Below are 22,659 nucleotides of genomic sequence, written 5' to 3' on the forward strand. Positions count from 1 at the left end.
GCGCCAACAATCAGATGACTGGCAGTGCTGTAAAGGGCTGTGACATTGCTCCATAACAATCACTGTTGCTTCAGTGCCATTGTTGGAGCTATTGTTTATCGCTAGGTGTTCTGGAAACCTTAAGAGCAGATATGCAAAACCAGTGGCGCTCTAGGTGATGTTGTACTCTATCAACCGCAGTCATACAGTCAGTCATCAGGAATGATGGGAACTGTAGACCAGCAACGTCAGATTGCCTCAGCAAGCTTTGACTGAAGGCGAGTCACTTTCGCTTGCAAACAAGTTGCTCAAAGTGGAGAGCCCACATTAGATAAGTTCTGGTATGCGGGTGGCACTGTGGATTAAACAACAAAGCATAGGAGTTGCTGATCAGAAGGTTGGTGGTTCAAATCCCTGCGATGGGCTGAGCTCTCATTGCTCGGTCCCTGCTCCTGCCAACCTAGCAGTTCGAAAGCACTTCAAAGTGCAAGTAGATAAATACATACCACTCCGGCGGGAAGGTAAATGGCATTTCCGTGCACTGCTCTGGTTCGCCAGAAGCGGCTTAGTCATGCTGGCCACATGACCCGGAAGCTGTATGCCGGCTCCCTCGGCCAATAAAGCGAGATGAGCGCTGCAACCCCAGAGTCGGTCACAACTGGACCTAATGGTCAGGGGTCCCTTTACCTTTAAATGAGGCTAGAGGGTCCCTAATGGCTCCCCACGTCACCTGCCACCTTGGCAGACTGGCAGGCTGCAGTTCCCCTTTTCACCACAGCCAGGGGGAGTGCTGTGGAGCAGCAAGGCTCCATGTCTAAACTGTTATGGTGGTGCAGAGGGTAAAGGAGCCTGGACACCATATGCAGATCCCTATTTTGGAGATGCTGGTGCCTTTCAGAAAGTGGTGTGAGAGAGAAGTGTTCTGCACATTTCAGAAGATTCTGCACACATGCATAGATCATTGACTTTCCATTGAAAGAGTGGGTGGAAAGGTTGAACGAGCTAAGAGATTGCCAGTGGGCGCAGCTACAGTGCAGTGCCACAAATCAGTAGCAGCAGCTGAGTGACCAGTTAAATGTCCTACGAAACTGACGTGGGTGATTTAGTGCAGCGCAGACATGAACCTGACAGCCGTTACATCACTATAAACCATGTTTATGGTGATACAATTAGGGATCCCGTCAATACTGCTTAGCAGTCCTGCCGCGAGTTTTGCAATGATGTTGCAGCAGAACCGACATGGAGCAAATATCTAAAACTTGCCCAAATATCCAGCGCCATTAAATTTTAAGATCTGAAAGTGAAAATTCTAATTTGCATGTTGACTGGGAATGTTTTTACCTTTGCATCCAGGTGCTTCATGACTTGACTGGCATCCCTTGGATATTTTGGCACGGACCGAATCGAGAGTGTCCTAAACTTCCAACTATACCATTGCAAGTCGTTCAGATACTAAGTGCAACTGCATGCTAATTATGGAATACCACCATGAGCTAAACACCACTGCATGTTCATAAACAAGACTGCTGAATACTGAGCTCGAATGTTGCAGAAAGTCAAGTGCAGATATCAAATATTTGGGAAATATTTCTTAAAAATCAAGTGAATGTCAGAGAGCGGGGTGGAGACACTTCAGGCCTGCGGACTGAATGTGGCCCTCTGGACTTCTTTATCTGGCCCTTGGTCTTTTCCCAGGACACAAACCCTCCCTAGCTATACACTGAACCTGTTTCACTCCTTCCTCAAATGGTTTTGCTTGGCTGAAATGTGTTGTTGAACTCTCACAATGCTTCTTGCTTGGCCAAATGGAGAATGAAGAGGGATGTATGAGTGTGTGCAGATTCACAGAATCATAGAATCATTGTAGGGTTGGAAGGGAGCCCAGGGGTCATCTAGTCCAACCCTCTGCAACGCGGGAATCTCGGCTAAGCAGCCATGACAGATGGCCATCCAACATCTGCTTAAACACTCTGAGGAAGGAGAATAATAACCTCCCAATTTTTTCCTGATGTTTAGTCTCCTTTCTTGTAACTTGAAGCCATTGGTTCAAGTCCTGCCCTCCAGAGCAGGAGAAAACAAGCTTGTTTCCTCTTCCATGTGACAGCCCTTGAGATATTTGAAGATGGCTATCATATTGCCTCTCAGTCTCCTCTTTTCCAGAAATTTATATTAATTGCACTGCCCACTTATAGCTCTGGACCCACCTAGTACTGCTATTTGCTCAAAGGTTTTGCCAGAAGGAAATGCAGACCTTGACCTCACTCCTGATCTGGAGAATATTCCACTTCCATATTCACAGTGAAAAATTGGGAGGTGATGATTTTAATTTTTTTCTAAAGCCAGCTCCTTCCAGCTCTGCAGACTTTTGGCACCCCTGTTTTACTTTGGCCCCCAGGTGCTGTGTCAGAGGGATCCCTGCCAATCCATTAAGAGGTTTATTAAAATTTGATGCTCCAATTTAACACTTATTAGCAAGCGCGGTGCCCTTTCGGACGCACGGGGAGCTTGGTAAATGGAAGGGCCGGCTCCCAACCAAAGCCTTAAGTGGTAGGCTTTAACTTTATGGCACCAATTAGTCTCACGCTAGAACCGTCTTAACTCTGTGGGTTTATTAATGCCTGCCCACTCTCTAACCGCAGCTCTGAAGCCGTAATGGGAGATACTTGTTAGGTTTTTTATGGGATGTGCTTTTGAGTCAGAATTGGGCAGAGAGACCTGCCTTTTTGAGGTGAGGGCACAGCAATTCACCTCCCACCGTAGCTTTGTTTCGTTTGCCAGATCTGTGCAAATCATTTCAGGGACACAGAATGGCAGCCTAGGTCACAGCAGAAGCATATCAGATGGGCAGAAAGGCAGTGCCATTGGGTCAGGACTAAGGCTGCCACCTTTGTTCTCTTTTTTATTATTTATAATTTTTTCAAAATAAACAGAAACAGAAAAAATACAATACATTCATTAATAATTTCTTTTTTAGTCAACTCCCCTTCCATCCTTCCATGGTTTCCTCAAATTATCTATTACTGCTGCATATTCTAACTTTTCTAGTCATTTGTTCTTGTTTAGTCGTGTCCGACTCTTCATGATCCTATGGACCAGAGCACGCCAGGCCCTCCTGTCTTCCACTGCCTCCCGCAGTTTGGTCAGACTCATGTTTGTAGCTTCGAGAACACTGTCCAACCATCTCGTCCTCTGTCGTCCCCTTCTCCTTGTGCCCTCAATCTTTCCCAACATCAGGGTCTTTTCCAGGGAGTCTTCTCTTCTCATGAGGTCATGAGTCATTCTTCCATCCAAATCTTTCTCATAACAATTTTCAGCTGCTGAGCTTACTCCAAACCGGTTATCATTTTACAGCAATTTTTAAAAATAATCTACAAATAATTTCCATTTAAAAGTTGTCTCTAATTTTACCTGTTAAACTTGCTAATTTTTATTAAATGTTCTGCTTTACAATTTCAAATACTCATTTTACATACCTAAGATATCAATGACTCTCCTTCTTCTCTTTCCATGGTTCATTTTACATATCTTAAATCCCTGCATATTCTACATACTCCATTAGTTTCATCTGCCACTCCTCCTTAGGGTTGCCACCTTTGTTCTGGCAAAATACAGGACCTGGTGGTAGGCAGGTTGGATGAGAACCTAGAACTCATTCAGTTCTAAATGGATGAGAACCTAGAATCTCTCTCCACACCTAGCAAAAGGACCCCTGGACGGTTAAGTCCAGTCAAAGGTGACTATGGGGTTGCAGAGCTCATCTCGCTTTCAGGCTGAGGGAGCTGGCATTTGTCCACAGACAGCTTTCTGGGTCATGTGGCCAGCATCTCTAAACTGCTTCTTGCGCAATGGAACATCATGACGGAAACCAGAGCACACAGAAATGCCATTTACCTTCCCGCCGCAGCGGTACCTCTTTATCTACTTGCACTGGCCTGCTTTAGAACTGCTAGGTTGGCAGGAGCTGGGTTAGAGCAACGGGAGCTCACCCTATCACACAGATTCGAACCACTGACCTTTACCACATTTCCCTTGCTAGCCCCTTTTCTCTAAACTAAACTCTAAACTTTCTCTCATCCCCGGATATTTTTGGTTGTTCTTTTCTGTGTCTTTCCCAACCCTTTTTGAGTTGGGAGAACCGGAAGTGTATACAGCATTTCAAGTGTGGCCAGGCCATAGATTTGTTTTAAGGGCATTGTGTTTCTGGCAGTTTTATTTTCAATCCATTTGCTAATAATCCCTAGCATGGAATTTGCCTTCTTCACAGCTGCCGCGCACGGCGGCTTATATTGCACCTATAAATTATATGGTGCATGTGTGCATACATAAACCCATTCTCCGTAAGACAAGGCCTAGCTAGCATCTCCTCTAATGGCAATATAAGGAAAGTGCTTTCACCAGGGAGAAGCACCAGAAATTTAGGCATTGCCACTGAAATACAAGGGCCAATGGATCCACAGAATGGCTGATTTTTGAACCAGCTTACTCTCCCAGTGGTTCCTGCCATAGCAGTTTGATCTGTGTGCATCAACTGGTGATCATGTTTAGCACCATGCCAGGAAATACATCATGTCTGCAAAGCAAACCTCTCATGAGGGAGCAGTAACAGGCCAGACTGCTTCCCACCACCCTTTCTGTCCAGTTGGCCCAACCTAGGAGGAATAGACGAGAGCCAGGCCTGGGTTTAGGACTGTGGGAAAGTGATCACCGGTTTTTTCGCTGTATAAGACGCACCAGACCATAAGACGCACCTAGTTTTTGGAAGAAGAAAACAAGAAAAAAAATATTCTGAATCCCGCTGGCTGTCCTGGCTTATGGGATAGCCGCGCGCAGCCTCTCCCAGGCAAAGGGAGCCTTCATCCCCTGCCTGGGAGAGGCTGTGCGTGGCTAAGGCTCCCCCAAGAGCTGCGCTCCCTTTAAAGAGCACGTGGCAACCCTTCTTCCTCCTCAGGGAAAAGCCCCCAAGAGCCGCACACATGCTCCACGGGGCTCTTTAAAGGGAGCGCTGAGCAGAGCCTCCCACCTGGATTCGCTCCATAAGATGCACACACATTTCCCCTTACTTTTTAGGAGGGGAAAAGTGCGTCTTATTGAGCGAAAAATACGGTAGATCACAGAAAAGATCTCTGAAGATCTCCAGACATTGCTGGAGTACAACTCTCATCAGCTCCAGCCAGTATGGCCAATGCGCAGAGATGAAACATCCAATAACATCTGAAGGGGCATCCATTTCCTATCCCTGGGTTAGATATCAAAGGAGGGTGTTGGGGGAAATGCTTTTAATTTTTTTACCTGCCCAAGGTGAGCTATGTTTCCGAGCACAATTCAGAGGGTTGGTGCTGACCTTTAAAGCCCTCAACGGCCTCGGCCCAGGATACCCGAAGGAGCGTCTCCACTCCCATTGTTCATCCTAGACACAGAGGTCCAGCTCCGAGGGCCTTCTGGCAGTTCCTTCCCTGCGAGAAGCCAAGTTACAGGGAACCAGGCAGAGGGCCTTCTCGGTGGTGGCGCCCACCCTGTGGAACGCCCTGCCACCAGATGTCAAGGAAATAAACAACTATCTGACTTTTAGAAGACATCTGAAGGCAGTCCTGTTTAGGGAAGTTTTTAATAATTTTTTATTTATTTTTATTACTACAGCGATTTAAAATTCAGCATTAAAATGAATTGAAAACAAATTACAGGAATACGGTGGGACCTAAAAACACCCCATTTAAGGGGTCAAAGGCCAGGATAAAGGGGTGCATCTTTATGAAACTTTATTTCATAGAGATTTGTGAAACATTTCAGCTTCCAGTAGAAATGGGTGCAGGGGTGTGATTTCTAAACCCTGGTGAAGAGTTTTTCTTGTTAGAGAACCCGATTATAATTTTATATATGTTCACAATTAGCTTGCATACATTTTGCAAACACGTGGGAGGGCAATTCAAGCTCCTAAGTCCCAGCAGTTATGAAGAATGGGGAAAATATGAGACCCAGTAGCAATCATTACCCTGATAATGAAGAGCCCTAGCTGTGAGAAAACTTATGAGAAGCTGGGAACTGGGATTCTGTGTATAAGACTAAAATGAGGGTTTGAAGGAGAGGAAGCAGACTATTCAACACCCCTCAACTACCCCAATTTTCCCAGGACATTCCCACAATTACAGAAGCCACCAGGCTTCTGGTTGGATCCCAGAATGTCCCATTCCCACCCCCCTCCAGCTCCTCCACCCAGCTCTCACACAAGTCAGGTGGCTCCCGCAGGAACACAGCACCAAAAGACGTGCGTCCCAATTTTCATCAGTGGCATGTTGGAGGGTAATCTATTCTAACATGTGCTAAAAACAAGATTGTTGGGTTTAAAAGGAAACCATTGGATATTTAAAACTGTGTCAATAGTATTTCAGATACAGAATTTTGTCAGCTTGTTAAACTAACCATCTAAATTTGTATTAATGTCTAAAGTTTGTTGTAAGTGCTTTTTTTGATTTGTGTTTAAAAGCCAATTAACCCTAGTGACCATCGTTAGCTCTTGAAGCAGCTAATTCCCTACATTAATTAAGTGGTGTTTAAAACAAGTATTATTAGTTTTGGTCTGTCCTGAATTTCCTGCAAGTCAGGAGGTCTAGTATGATGAGAGAGGGAGGGAGGGAGACTTTTAGGAACAGAGGAAGTTGCTTTACGTTGAGTCCTTCTAACTTAGTGTTGCCTACACTGACTGGCAGGGGCTCTCTGGGGTTTCAGACAGGGGTCTCTCCCAGCCCTACCTGGAGAAGCCAGGGATTGAACTTGGGAAGCTCCTGCGGTGATCAGAAGCCCACTCACCTTTGAAGGTGGGCAGTGTTGCAGCCGGGCCATGACCATGCTAGTGATCTGGCAGCTGGCTGGTTCAGGATGGGGCTGCTTGCTGGCGATTGGCCAATGCCAGCAGGTAACACTGGGGGGCGGGGCGTGCCCAACTGGCCAATGAGCGTTGGGTGGGCCCGCTCCCCGGGGGAATAAATTGTGGCTGCGCTCAGCTCTCCCCCTCAGCCACCTTTTTTTCTTGCCTGATCTCTGCCCCTTCCCTTTAATTAATTGGGTTCTGTTTATGGTACAACCTTGCTATTGACATTGTGTGCCGCCATATTCGGGGCCAGGGAAGGATTTCCCCCCACTTGGCAAACTGGCATTGGCCATTTGGTTTTCAGCTACCTCACAGCAATCATCACAACTCTGTGAGGTTACGCATTAGGTAAGCCTTGGCCATGGCTGGAGGGGAGGTTGTAGCCTCTGCCTGCCTCTATTTGGCTAAGGGTATCCTGTTAAAGGGATCTAGGAGGAGTGGCTTCTGTCCAATGCCCAGGAGGAGGCTAGGACCATAAAACTCTTCCAACTGTTACCCTTTGGGGGGGGTAGGAAGTTCATACCCCCCCCAGTTGGGTTTACCCTTAGATGCACTCCTAGCAAGTGGGCTGGAGTGGAATAATGTGGCTTCACCCAATGCCTATGCCAAACCGTTCACATCTGTAAGCAATAAAAGTTGTGGCCTGTTTGACCTCCAAAACTATCTATTGTTGTCTTGTCTGGTTATTTACTCCCTGGGAACTGCGAGGTCAAGGGGTCTTGGCACACAACCACTCAGCGTATTCCAAGTCTGGCTCTCCGAGTGAAGCAGCTTCAGTCCAAAGGGGGGCAGCCCTTGCCTTGCTGTTTCTACTCAACCTTCCTTGCAGGCAGTGCTTTTTAAAATGGGTGTACGCAAGGGAATGCAGTACCGGTGCCTTTGTCCCCCAAATATTAAAATTGTGGCACTTACTGTAACAACTTCATGGTGAGCACCGGCACTTTTTTCCTTAAAAACCCACTGCTTGCCGGGTTATTCTGTAAGTCAGAGAACAGGCTCGGCTCTAACACACCGTTCAGTTCAGTAATAATATCCCAGAACAAATCCCCCATGCACAACAATAAAAGCCCCATTGTCTGAGGTGAGGATGTGCCAGTCTGTTTGCTTAGCAACACAGCTAAGCGCACTTCAGCCGGGAGTTCAGCTCGCTCTGTTGGGTGGCTTTTCGTTAGAGAGCCCTCTTCAAGGTCTTTGTCTGGATCTATGTGGAATAGGTGTCTTTGGTCACACACAGACACAAAGAGAAAAGTTTGTGCAAATCAGAAACCAGTTGTACAATTTGTCCCCACCCCCCTTTCTCACATAGCTCTCCTTTCAATCATTTGTTTGGTTTCCAAACAGAGGTCATGCAACACACCCACTCGCTCAGTAAACTTCTGTGTAAACAAATGCGCACACAAACAAAATACCCTATTTTCCTTGACAGCAGAACTAAGAGGAACAAGAAGGTATTAATTTTCTCTTTCCTGACCCTGAGACTCAGCTCTACAAACCAGCTTGCCTCACAAAGCTGGTGAGCACTTGTGAGTAGGTGGGTGTGGAATGAGAAGCATGCTGTCCCTTCTTTCAGTATCCGCACAGAGGAGCAGCCTACCCTGATCAGCTGTGGCTGGTGGCAGCTGGAAGTGATGTCATCAGCAGGCACCAGCAGGCCACAGGCTGAACTGGAAGTAGAGGGAGGAGCCTAGCATCCCAAGCATGGGGGTGAAGATCTGGAGGCAATGCAGGGGATCAACACCTGTGGTCCAGGGAAAAAACAAATAACCAATAGCAGGCTTAGCAGGGGTCATATGTCCATTTTGCAAAGGAATATCCCCTAACTAGGGACACGAATGGCACTGTGGGCTAAACCACAGAGCCTAGGACTTGCCAATCAGAAGGTCGGCGGTTTGAATCCCCACGACGGGGTGAGCTCCCGTTGCTCGGTCCCTGCTCCTGCCAACCTAGCAGTACGAAAGCACGTCAAAGTGCAAGTAGATAAATAAGCACCACTCCGGCGGGAAGGTAAACGGTGTTTTCGGTGCTGCTCTGGTTCACCAGAAGTGGCTTAGTCATGCTGGCCACATGACCCGGAAGCTGTATGCCGGCTCCCTTGGCCAATAAAGCGAGATGAGCGCCGCAACCCCAGAGTCGGTCATGACTGGACCTAATGGTCGGGGTCCCTTTACCTTTACTATCCCCTAACTGTAGTAAGGATGTCGGAGAATGCCATCAGAAACAGAAGTGGGAATGAAGCTTGCTGCAACCCACATGCCCATTAGTGGCGAGGAATGGAAATCATGAAAGCTTATATGTGTGGAATTCGCTATCTTTGGTTTTTTAGTCAGCAGAAGTCATGTAAACAATAATTGTCTTTGACGTTGGATTTCCATTGAAATTCCCCGAAATTGGTCAAATTATTGATTACATAGTGAATTACAGTGGTACCTCCGTTCCAGAGGCCCGTTCGCAACATGAAAAGAATGCAACCTGTGTCTGCACATCTGCCCATGCGCAGGTCGCGATTTGCCGCTTCTGCGCATGCATCATTTTGCGCGTCTGCACATGCGCGAGCGGTGAAACCCTGAAATAACCCTTTCCGGTACTTCCGGGTTGCCGCGGGGCGCAACCTGAAAAAACGCAACCTGAAGCAAACGTAACAAGAGGTCTGACTGTATATGTCTTTAGGACACAGTGAGTGAGTGAATAAGACAAACAGCAGAAGCCGAACTGTAGCAGACTGGAAACAGCATTGATTGTGATAAACACAGGACAGGATAGAAATCGCTAATCTCTAATCTGAAGGCATCTTCTGTGTCCAGTTTAAATTTCAAGAACTGGGACTTCCGGAGGCGGCGCGACCGGTAATGGCTGCCTTCTCCGAGTAAGGAGAAGGGAGCTCCGCTGTAAACGGGTCGTCCGCTACGGCGAAGCGGAGACCCATTCAGGAAAACCACAGGTGGCAGAAGCCTGTGGTCTCGGGACCCGGCGGGCGCCAGAAGCAGCCCCCAAAACGCTGAAGGGACCCCGTAAGGGGCTCCGGATCGCGGAGGGGGTAGCGGCGCTGTGGGTCGTTGCGCAAACAGCGAAGTGAAGCCGCGTTGCTGTTGCCGGTCAGCGCTGTCCTTTCTTCCTGCAACTTTTCTGAACTTTGGAAACTACAACCCGTGAGTAAATTTGGACATTGAAAACTTTCTGAAACTTTTGTCAACTTTCTGAAACTTTTTGAGAACTTTATGAAACTTTTAAAACTTTTTTAAAAAGTTGAAATCTGGCTGAAAACGGAGTGAGGATAAGCAGGAAGCCCATCTCCCGCTATACTGAACTTTAAGCAAAGAGCAGGAGGAGTGGAGACAAAAAGTTATGCGTTAACTAAATGCTGGCACCCTGTTAAAGCAGTTTTCTGAGTGAAAGACTTTGAGCTATTGACTTTTGCTGGTCATATTCGGGGTGCATGGATATCCTTCTTCTGTGGCACCAGTGGATTATAAAATAAATAAGAATCTCTGGTGCTGGAGCTGCCTGGATGAGCACCAGTTTGCAACTTTGGATACATTGAATTCAGGTTTTGAAACATTCTGAGTTGGAATTGGATACTTTGAAACTGTTGCAGTCAAGGCACTGTAAGAAACACTGTTTTGCTTTAAGTTTTACTCTGCTAAAAATAATACATTGTGGAGGCGATGGACATGGATTTAAATTTATAAGTTTAACTTGGATTTGATCTTTTCCCTGAAGACGTATTAAGCTCCCTCTAGAGGATTTTGGACTTACAGCAGTGACTTTGTTTTACTTTCCCTTTCCCGGCCTCTGTTTGACTATTGTATCTGGGACTCTGCTTTCTCATGGGAACAACTTGGATTGACCTTGGATTACAGATAACTTTGGAATGAGTGGCGCAAGGAGAAGAGGAAGGACTAAACAAACAACTCTAACTTTATCTGCAGCCTCACAGCGTAGATCTTCTGTGCCGGCCTTGCCCTCCACTTTGCCTCCAGACATAGAGGCGGCCTCCCTAATACAGGCAGGGGAGGGTGAGACAGAGGAGCTGCACCTGGGAGATATGGCTTCAGGGACAAGTAGCTCTGTCTTGGAGAAAATTTTGGAGAAACTGGAGGCTCTGGACAAGAAGGCTGATTTGCATACAGCTAAAATTGAACAGAACACAGAAAGCTTGAATAAGCTGACTGGACAAGTTGCACAGAATGCCCAGTCTATTGGAGAATTAAAGGAGGCTGTAGGTGAAAATCGTAAACTGGCTGAAGATACTAGTCAAAGATTGGAAGAACTTGAGAAAGAAGTAAGACCACTCAGCAAACAAGTTGGAGAACATCAGATTTACTTTTTGATGACAGAACTGCGAAACAGGGAGACCAACTTGAGGATACGGTCAATACCAGAGGTGGAAGAAGATAATTTTATTGAATTTCTAACTAAGGAATTTGCCAAGTTTTGGAAGTTAGAGGAAAAAGACTTTAAAATTGTATCTGCTTTCAGGCTTGGCAGAGTCAGAAGGACAGAGAAGCCCAGAGATTGTTTGATAACACTGAGATCAAAGGAGGAAAGGGACAAGATTTTGGGCCTGCACTACGAAAAGTCACTAGACATTTTGGGCAAGAGAATTGAAATCTACAAGGACATTCCTAAGCAGTTGCTGGACCTTAGATCTAACTACACGGAATTGGCAAGACTGTTGAGAAGCAACGCAATTATCTTCAGGTGGGAGTTTCCACAAGGATTATCCTTTACCTACAGAGGGAGAAAGATCAAAATCAAAACAGTGGAAGATAGAGACAAGTTTTTGGGAGCACACGGAGAAGACCTCCACAAAGGACTTGGATTGCCAGCGCCAGAACTTCCAGGGGAGCCCGCCCCCTCGGATCCTCAAGGACCGGAGAACAAGGTACCACCCCAGAAAGAATAACCAGACCTATCCAGGATGTCTCTGCAGCTTTTGAGCTGGAACATAAATGGCTGTAACAGTCCCGAAAAAAGGTCTAAAATTTTTCATATTTTAAAAAAGGAACAATTGGACATTATATGCTTACAAGAAACACATGTGATTAGGCTCCATAGAAAGGTGTTAATAAATAAAAGGCTTGGTCAAGAATTTATATCATCGGATACAGTTAAAAAGAGAGGTGTAGTGATCTATGCAAAAGAGAGCCTTTCACCAAAATTTCTCTTTAAAGATGAAAGTGGAAGAATCCTCGCAATAGAAGTACAGTATCAAGGAGAAAAAATTTTGATATTAGGAATTTATGCTCCAAATGAAGGAAAATCGGATTTTTATAAGAAGTTGCACGAGACCATGCTGGATTATCTGGATTACAACAACGTCATCATGATGGGGGACATGAACGGGGTCGTATCAACAAATATGGATAAGTCACAGAACCAGAACATTACTAAAGAGGGAAGACTACCTAAGACCTTTTTTGAAATGACTGACAATATGGACTGGGTTGACATCTGGAGAGTTAGAAACCCCCTGGGAAGAGAAGGAACATTCTTTTCTGAAGCTCAACTGACTTGGACACGAATCGACCAAATATGGATAACTAGAAGTCTGGCACCTAAGGTGAGGAAGGTGGAAATCTGCCCCAAAACATGCTCCGACCATAACGCCTTGAGAATGGATATGACATTGATCCCAATCGGCTCCTTTAGATGGAAGATGAATGATGGCCTGTTTAGAGACCAAAGAATTGTAAAGAAGGCCCAAAAAACCTTAAAGGATTATTTTGAGATTAATTTGAACACTACGGTGGAAAAAAGAACTATCTGGGATGCAAGTAAAGCTGTGATGAGAGGGTTCTTGATTCAACAGAATTCCTTAAAGAAAAGACTGCAAAATGAAAAGAAAGATAAAATTCTGGAAAGTATCAAAGAGTTGGAGAAGAAGTTAAGATCTAACCCGAAGTCCCAACCGATTCTGAGAGAAATTAAACTTTATCAGGCGCAATATTCCAAGCTGATAAATCAGGAAATAGAATGGAAGATTAAAACAATGAAACAAAAAACTTTTGAATCGGCAAATAAATGTGGGAAACTGCTAGCTTGGCAGTTGAAAAGGAGACAAAGATTAAATACAGTAACAAACTTAGAGGTTGAAGGAAGGAACATTCAGAACCCGGGAGAGATTAGAAAGTGCTTCCAGAGGTATTTTAAAAAGTTATATACTCAAGGGCCACAAGATGAAATAGAGATTACACAATTTTTGGAGAGAAATGGATTAGCAAAGCTGTCAGAAGAAAATAGAACAATTTTAAATGGCAAAATAACACGACAAGAGATTGAACAGGCCATCCTGAGTCTGAAACAGGGCAAATCACCAGGGCCAGACGGACTGACCTCTAACTACTATAAGACATTGAAGGATTATTTGATACAACCTTTGTTGGAGGTCAGTAATGAAATAATGGAGGGGAAGAAGGCGCCTGAATCGTGGAAAGAAGCATTTATCACATTGATTCCAAAGTCAGAAACTGAAAAGACACAACTCAAGAATTACCGTCCCATCTCCCTTTTAAATGTGGATTACAAAATATTTGCAGATGTTTTGGCACAAAGATTTAAGAAAGTTTTAAGTGAGATAATCCATAAAGACCAGGCAGGCTTTCTCCCGGGCAGACATATGTTTACTAACACAAGGAACATCATAGACATATTGGAACTATTACAAACAAACATAAACACTAAAGCAGTTTTAATTTTTATAGACGCGGAGAAAGCCTTTGACAACATATCTTGGAAATTTATGAAGGGGAATTTAAAAGAAATGGGAGTGGGACGGGGGTTTGAGAACGGGATTGAGGCAATATATTCAGAACAAAAGGCTAAACTGATAGTTAACAATGTGGTTACAGAAGAGTTTAAAATTGAAAAAGGTACACGACAAGGCTGCCCGATTTCCCCATTACTGTTTATTTCGGTTCTGGAAGTGCTCCTGAATATGATTAGGGGGGACCGGTTGGTGGAAGGGATTCAGGTCGGAGCGAAACAATATAAACTTAAAGCTTTTGCAGATGACCTAGTTCTGACATTACAGGAGCCGGAGTCTAGTTTGAAAAGAGTACTACAACTGATTCAAAACTTTGGTCGAGTGGCAGGATTTAAGTTAAATAAGCAAAAAACTAAAGTTTTGGGGGAAAACGTGACAGATATTGAGTTGGAACAGCTTCAGAAAGAGACAGAACTAAATGTGGTTAAAAAAGTTAAATACCTAGGGGTAAACATAACAGCAAAAAATCTGAGTTTATTTAAAGATAATTATGAAAAATGTTGGTCAGAGATTAAGAGAGACTTGGATAGTTGGTCAAGACTAAAACTTTCTTTGTTAGGCCGAATAGCTGCCATCAAGATGAATGTATTGCCAAAAATGTTATTTTTGTTTCAGACACTGCAGATTGTAGACAAGACAGAGTGTTTCCGGAAGTGGCAGAAAGATATTTCTAAATTTGTCTGGCAGGGCAAAAAGCCCAGAATCAAATTTAAAATATTAACAGATGCGAAAGAAAGAGGGGGCTTTGCCCTGCCAGATTTAAAGTTGTATTATGAAGCTGCAGCTTTCTGCTGGTTAAAAGATTGGTTACTTCTTGAAGATACGGATGTCTTGGATTTGGAAGGTTTTAATAATGCGTTTGGATGGCATGCATATTTATGGTATGATAAAGCTAAGATAAATAAGGCCTTCAAGAACCATATTGTCAGAAAATCAGTTTTTAATGTCTGGACAAAATATAAAGACTTACTGGAGAATAAAACTCCGAGGTGGCTGTCACCCCTGGAGGCTAAGGCTCGGAAAAGAGCCAATATGGAGGCCAACTGGCCAAAATATTGGGAGATAATAGAAAAGGATGGTGACAACTGGAAATTGCAGAGTTTAGAAAAGATGAGAGACAAAGTGCGAGACTGGTTATACTATGCTCAGATTAAAGAAGTGTTTAAAAATGACAAAAAGTTAGGATTCCAAGTGGAAAAGTCAAAATTAGAAACTGAACTGTTAGAACCTAAGACTAAGGTACTTTCAAGAATGTATAACTTGCTGCTGAAATGGAACACACATGACGAAATGGTAAAATCAACAATGATAAAATGGGCGCAGGATATTGGGTATAATATTATGTTTGAAGATTGGGAAAGGGTGTGGACCTCTGGGCTGAACTTCACTGCATGTAATGCGTTGAAGGAAAATGTGATGAAAATGATGTATAGATGGTACATGACCCCTGTTAAACTGGCTAAAATATACCATTCGTCTGATAGCAAATGTTGGAAATGTAAGGAAAATGAAGGAACATTTTTTCACCTCTGGTGGACCTGCCCTAGAGTGAAGGCCTTTTGGGAGAAGATATATAATGAATTAAAAAAGGTGTTTAAATACACCTTTACTAAGAAACCAGAGGCCTTTCTCCTGGGTATTGTCGGCCAGAGTGTGTTAAAAAAGGACAGAACATTCTTTTTGTACGCAACAACAGCAGCAAGAATATTAATTGCCAAGAATTGGAAAACTCAGGAGCTACCCACTGTGGAAGAATGGCAGATGCAACTGATGGACTACATGCAATTAGCCGAGATGACCGGCAGAATTCGAGACCAGGGAGAAGAAAGGATGGAAGAAGACTGGAGGAAATTTAAGATTTATTTACAAAAATATTGTAATTTGGCTGAGTGTTGAATTGGATGCCAGTGCAGACAATTGTCTACCATTAAATTAGATTTAAGGCTGAATTATATGTCAAACCAAATTAAGATTATTAATTAAGATGAGTTAAATGATAATTTGTTTGAAATTAATTTAATAATGATGTAAGTGTATGCGGGAGGTGTGGGGGAGTCCCATGTAACAATTGAGAGATGTTAAATGGACAATGATAAGTTGTGCTTATCTAATATATGCTTTATTTGAAAACTTCAATAAATATATTATAAAAAAAAAAAAAAATAAATTTCAAGAACTGTAAGAAAGTTCTACAAACTGCCCATCAGCTGTCAGTAGATCCTGGACAACAGACAGAACAGGTATACAGGTCACCTGGTCAGGTAAATGATGACCCAACTGGCAAACATGGGGGTTAGGGTAGGCATCAGCACTCCTAGGTTCTTCTGGGATCTGAGGGCCCCTAGCAACTGTTAGATGCCAGGACCTGATGCAGGGCCTTGCCTGTAGTAGCTCCTCCTTCACCTATCCAACAAGGCATCCATACAGATACAGTTGTACCTCGGGTTAAGAATTTAATTCATTCTGGAGGTCTCTTCTTAACCTGAAACTGTTCTTAACCTGAAGCACCACTTTAGATAATGGGACCTCCTGCTGCCACTGCACCGCCGCTGCACAATTTCTGTTCTCATCCTGAAGCAAAGTTCTTAACCCCAGGTAATATTTCTGGGTTAGCAGAGTCTGTAACCTGAAGTGTATGTAACCTGAAGTATATTAACCTGAGGTACCACTGTATTTTGGACTACAACTCCAGAAGCTAGTGGGGCTGATGGGAATTGCAGTCCAAAAGATATGGAGGGCACCAGGTAAGGGATAGCTGATTCTAGAGGACACAGGAACATAGGAAGCTGCCTCTTACTGAGTCACATGGGTTCATCTAGCTCAATATTGTCTGCACTGACTGACATTGGCTCTCCAGGATTTGAGGCAAGGTTCTCTCCCAGGCTTACCTGCAAGTGCTGAGGATTGAACCAAGGACCTTCTGCCTGCAAGGCAGATGCTCTACCACCAAGCCATGTCCTTTCTCCAGGACCTGGGGACACATGCATTTCCCCCTCCAGACCAGGCTAGACCAAGCCAAGGAGGTTTCGAAGCCAAACAGCTCTTAAGTTTCTGTCAGCGGCCTCACGCGTGCTCCTATGAATGCGTCTCATGAATTACACACCCGCCCAGATGACAGGCTGACATTTTAGCTCCACAACATTCTCCTATAATTAGTTGAATCTAATGCAACACAGGGAAGGGATCCATTTTACACACACATTATCGTAATGCCTTTAAATAAGATAATTGATTATGCCTCTGCATAAGAAAATGAAATATTCGGTATAATTAAAACCGGCATTTGGATTCTGGCACAGTGACAGGTGAGTCTGTGTGACATTTTTATAAAATACTTAAAAGCGAGATTCACGCCCACGGAGACAGAGTTCACGAAGTTCTGAAAGCGATCTGATGGGCCTGCTTTGAGGCTTATTGCTCTAATTCAGAAGAGGTTGGCTGAGCTGATATTTGTGAACAGGACCATACAGAGTTTCTTGAAAAGCCCTTGCTTTGGGAGGTGGCAGATGTAGTATTGTGAGGGTCTGAGAAGGGCACTCACATACTCTCCAACATTTCTCTGATGAAAATAGGGACGTCCCATTCCATAATGATAATTTTACTATTTATACCTCACACATCTTATTGGGTTGCCCCAGCCACTCTGGGCAGCTATCAACATATATAAAAATGCAATAAAACGTTAAACAAACTTCCCTATATAGGATTGCCTTCAGACGGCTCAGGGATCAGATAACTCCATAACCTCCAACGTTTCTCCAACGAAAATAGGGACATCCTAAGGAAAAGTGGGACATTCCAGGATCAGATCAGAAACTGAGATGGCTTCTCTAAATCAGGGACGTCCCTACAAAATAGGGACACCTGGAGGGTCTGCACTTGCTATGTGAGGAAAACTTGCAAATGGGTGTGCCCTGACATGAAGAATCAGAGTAACTTCGATATCTGTATTTATGCATCAACAAGAAGAACAGCAACTCAGCACAGCAGGTAGGATTTGCTATACAGGCAAGATTGAAGCAACATCCACACCATACATTTAAAGCACCATGATACCACTTGAAATTAATAATGATGATGATGATGATGATGATGATGATAAAACAACTTTTATTTGTATCCCGCCCTCCCCAGTCAGGGCGGCTAACATCAAATATAAACACTGATATAAAATCAAACAATAATTAAATCACCTCTTAAAAACAAGTCAGGATAAAATTAAAATCTGAATTAGATGGCTTTCCGCAGGATTTGGGTTGGGAACAGTAAATGCTCACCAGGCCCAGCTGTGTATGCTTATCTTATATGGGCTTGTGAGAATGCTGGGAGGCCTCTTTCACACTAGTTCTTATACAAAATGGCTCCCCCCAAAGAATTATGGGAACTGTAGTTTGTTAAGGGTGCTGAGAGTTGTTAAGAGAATCTCATTCCCTACAGACCCTCCAAGTAGTTGATGTTTGTGTCTCCTCTGAGTGGCAGCGATTCTCCTCGGTTTCAGGCAGAGATTTCTGAGCCCCACATGTGGAAACCAGGGATTGAACCTGGGACCCTTGGCTTGTAAAGCAGATCCTCTGCCACTTAACTACAGCTGTTCCTCAGAATTCTGTTGTGCAATTGTGATTGTATCAACAAATTGCTCCACAGGATCGCCTGCCCTCTTAGGAGGCATGCTCCACACTGGGACTCACACTTGCCGCACACAATGTAAGTGTGATGTATGTCCCTAGTTTAAATCTGGTGTGAGTAGGGAGTGGTATATGTCGCTATCAAGAATTGGACAAACACTGACTGGATGTCAGAGGCTAGTAGATCTGTGTGCATCTCCCCCATGCGGAGAGCCACTGAAGTACAGTTGGTGTCAAGTACGGGAGTTCCCCTCTCCTTTCTGGTACCTCACCAATAAGAATTAATGAGCATTTGGTAGATTTATAGTCCTTTTATTTCAGCATTATATTACAAGCACAAACCGGCAACCCTCCACAAGGATATCAGTTGCCTACTCTGACTCCTCCTAACTTCTGCAGCAAGAAACACGCCAACGGGAAGTCCCTCCCCCCTGCGTCTCCTTTGTTCTCTGACTTGCTCTGACCTCCAAGTTCAGGAGCAGGGAGGGGGTTCTCCCCCACTGTCGACTGATGTATCGCCCAGCTGCTCCCTCCCTTCTGGTTGCTTAGCTACTATCTCATAGCTGGGTAGCTCCTCTCTTAACTGTGCAGCTTCTGTGTCTGCCTGTCTCTCTGTTTCTGGAAACGCTGGAGTCGTGTGTGTGTGTGTGAATATTCCCCCTTCTCTTCTGTTAGGAGCTGATCTTCCTGCAATTGCATTCCCCGATCTTCCAATCCAGTCCAGCCCCTGACAGCTGGCAGCTTCTCCATGAAGAACCTTGATACTTTGGACTTACTTCTCTACCTTGCCATTGGTCCTGCTAGACAGGAAGCAATCTAAGGGGGCTTCCTGCTCCATTTGAGCCTTGTTAGAGCAACAAGAAATCTGTCATATCTCTGCATCCTGTCCCTGCCGCACCTCAGTCTGCTGCTCCCAACTCTGAGAATTAGCCGATGTGATGCACCAGAAAGGGATCTTTCCTCCAACTCTGGCAATTGGCCATGTCCACAACCTTAACCTCCTGCAGGGCTCCTATTAGCCAAATCATCCTCCCAGAAACAAGTAAATAACTGTTGGGTTGTAGCCAACATTTTCTGTCCAGTAACGTGAAAGCTGTCGTGCTAATGGGTGGGTGAGTTTTAATATTGCACAACAGAGGAATCCAACATGACAGCCATGCTCGTGGAAGCTCGCTGTGCAACCGATTGCACAATCCGTTGCACAATCAACTTGCCAGCCTCCTGCTTATGCATTCCGTAGTGCGACAATATCCCTCTGTCGCAAAATATTTCGCCTGTGGAACAAGTATACCGCTAAGTGACTTAAACTACATTAGATACACCCCACTGTACTTTAAGTAACTGTATTAAATGATCCCTGGGCAGCAGCAGCAACATTGAAAATGGCAAGTGTAAAAAACCCAGCCACCTAAATGTTAGCGTGCTGCAGTCTTTGCAAAACTTCTTCTCCCTCATAGCACCCCATCAGGCGTCTCTTCCAGGATGCACTCTGAGCACTGTGAGCAAAAGTGCAGGCGATAAAGTTTATTTACAGCTTGGATAAGAAGGAGGCATGCGAAAACCTAAACATGAAATATATACTTATCATCTACTCTAATGCAAAAGCAGAGAAGAACATGGCAAGGTAATACCTAATAACTAATAGGCAATAAAATCTGGGCTTCTGTATTCTTCCTAGAAGTCCTATTGCAGTTGCCGATGGGCTTTGCTGAGGGCTTGTGAAGGTCCCAGCTTTGGAAAGGGCCATGGGGAAAGACACTTGAAGGGCAAATTCTTCAGGATTCAGGGGGGCTGGGAGGGTCCATGACTCCAGGTGCACAATTTCTGAGGGAGCATGAACAGGCACCCCTGTAGGTGCCCCCAGCATGGCCTGACCCGGTGCTTCTCTCCACCCACCAAGGGCCTTGTTGGTTCGCTGGGCTCCCCACTGTGCAGGTGGGCAGGTGGCTCAGCATGGCCCCACTTTGCTTTGGTAGGAGTGGGGTCACTCTGGCAGCAAGGGCTAGGCTGCCAGAGCCCAGTGCGCGCTGCCTGCCCCAGGCACTGGCAACTGACTCTATGCCACTGTATCAAGCTAATATTATGTGTTAAAAGGAGCTACAGTGTAATGCATAGTTGAAGGCAGCAGCTAAGAGACTCAGACATGGACCCGAACATCATGCCACTCAACTCTCATGTCTTTCACGAACTCCTTGAAGGTTCAACACGAACTCCTGTCTGTGAGCATCACTCCATTCCCTTGGGGAGAACAATACCAGCCTATCTTATAGGATTGTTGTAATAATATATGTGAGGTGCTTTGTACCTTTTGCAACCTTACTTATTATTGTTTAAGCATTTGCGCCCTAAACCAGGCATGGTGTCAGGCATCCAGACTGAGATCCTGGTTGTTCCAAAGGACCTCGGTTTTTGCGCAGAGACCTTTCATCTCAGCATATGAAGAGGAGGTAAAATGGAGCCGTTTTTAATAGACTCAAATACCTCTCCAAATCACACAGTCAAATAAGTCAGCTTTCCAAATTGGAGAACCTTTTGCTTCATAGGTCATAAAATGTGTCATCTGCCTGCCTGTTGATTCATAGGTCATAAACTGTGTATGAATAGCTTTTCACCTGAGAGAGTAGTGCAACAGCCAGCCCTAGATGGAGTGACTTCAAAAAATCCTGGTTTTCGAGATCCCTATCAAACAGCTTCTCTTCTCTTCTCTTCTCTTCTCTTCTCTTCTCTTCTCTTCTCTTCTCTCCTCTCTTTTCTTTTCTTTTCTTTTCTTTTCATGGTGATAGATTACATCAATCTAAACTTCTATCATTGACAGAATAACACTGCACTATAGTGTGACAAACTGGTTTTAACATGGCGTCCACACCATACATTTAAATACTATGGCACCACTCAAAACAGACATGGCTTCCCTCAGAGAACCCTGGGAACTGTAGTTTGTTAAGAGTCGTGAGACTTGTTAGCAGGCTTCCATTCTCCTCCCGGAACTACAGTTCCCAGAGTCCCTGTGAAGAGGGATTGATTGTTAAACCACTCTGAGAACTGTACCTCTGTGAGGGGCATGGTGGAATCTCAACAACTCTCAGCACCCTTAACAAACTACAGCTCCCAGACTTTTTGTGGGGGAAACCACAGCTGTTTCAAGCAGTATCATAGTGTTTTAAATGTATGGTGTGGATGTGGCATAAATGTAGCCACAGCTAAATGGCCCCATGTTCAGTCCTTGACATCTCAGGTAGAAGGGGGTCTGGCCTTGGCTGAGCAAGGGATCTAGTTGTGGTGCAAAGCAAAAAAATGGTGAACAGGAGGCAGAGGCAGGTGACTTGGACCAAGACGGGTCCAAGTTTTCACTAGGGAAGGGACTCTGAGGGGCTGTTTGGTTAGACAAGTTGCTTGAGCTGAAGGATTGACTTGGATGCAAGGGAGTCCCTCAGCTTCCTTATGCTGGGGTGATCTGGCAGTATATAGCTGATGAAATCAGCTGATTGCTCCCAAGCCAAAGTGGCAACCCAGAGAGCACCTTTGACCCACATAGCCAGATCTGCCCAGTTTGCGGAGGAACCAGAGCACTGCAGGTGCAGGAGGTGAGGTCCCAGAGACTGGCTGCCACTGGTTTGAGACTTTCCCCCAACCTGGGGTTTTACCTAAAGCCAGGAAGGACACCTTCTTGAGAACTGCTGCTTGTCCGAGGATGCCAGGGGTGGCTAAACTCTTCAGATACTTCCAAGACTACAGCCTCAGCCCTTATCCCATGCTGGCTGGGGCTGATGGCAGTCACAGTCCAACAGTAACTGGAAGGACACAGGTTAACTGTCTACAGACTAGGCCATAGGTGGACTAGTGACTTGGTTACACAAGGCAGCGTCATTTATAAATGCAGATCCATTTACCACCATAGACATAGGAGACAACTCCTAGGGGCTGAGGTGTCTTTGCACCCCCCCCCCCAAATATTAGAGGGGAACAGCCTCCCTGCAAAAGCTGATGGGCATTGCCATTCAAATAGTGTGTTTGTGCCAGTGGCGTAGTGTGGGGGGTGCAGGGGGGGCCGGCCGCAGCGGGCGCAACATCTGGAGGGGGCGCTCGCACTCGCACCTCTAGTGGAAGAGACTCGAGTGCTAAAATCCACGGGTTAGGGGGCGCAAATTACTTGCCTTGCCCCGGGTGCTGACAACCCACGCTACGCCACTGGTTTGTGCCACATCATGTGATCAATTATAAGCCCTGGCCCCCCAATATTTTATTCAAGTTGGCACCCCTGACCATAGGCTTTCTCCTGCGGTCCCGAGAGCCCAGTGCCCCACCTGTTTTCCAGAAGATGCAGTGCATGGGGATGTTTTCCATGCTCAGGTTCAATGTTCTTTTGTTTCCTTTCCACGTGGCATGTTTTCAATGCCCTCCCCTCTCCCCAGCTCCATTTTAACAAA

The sequence above is a fragment of the Podarcis filfolensis genome (assembly GCF_964270895.1).
Source record: "Podarcis filfolensis genome assembly, chromosome: 14".
In the NCBI taxonomy this organism is placed as follows: Eukaryota; Metazoa; Chordata; class Lepidosauria; order Squamata; family Lacertidae; genus Podarcis; species Podarcis filfolensis.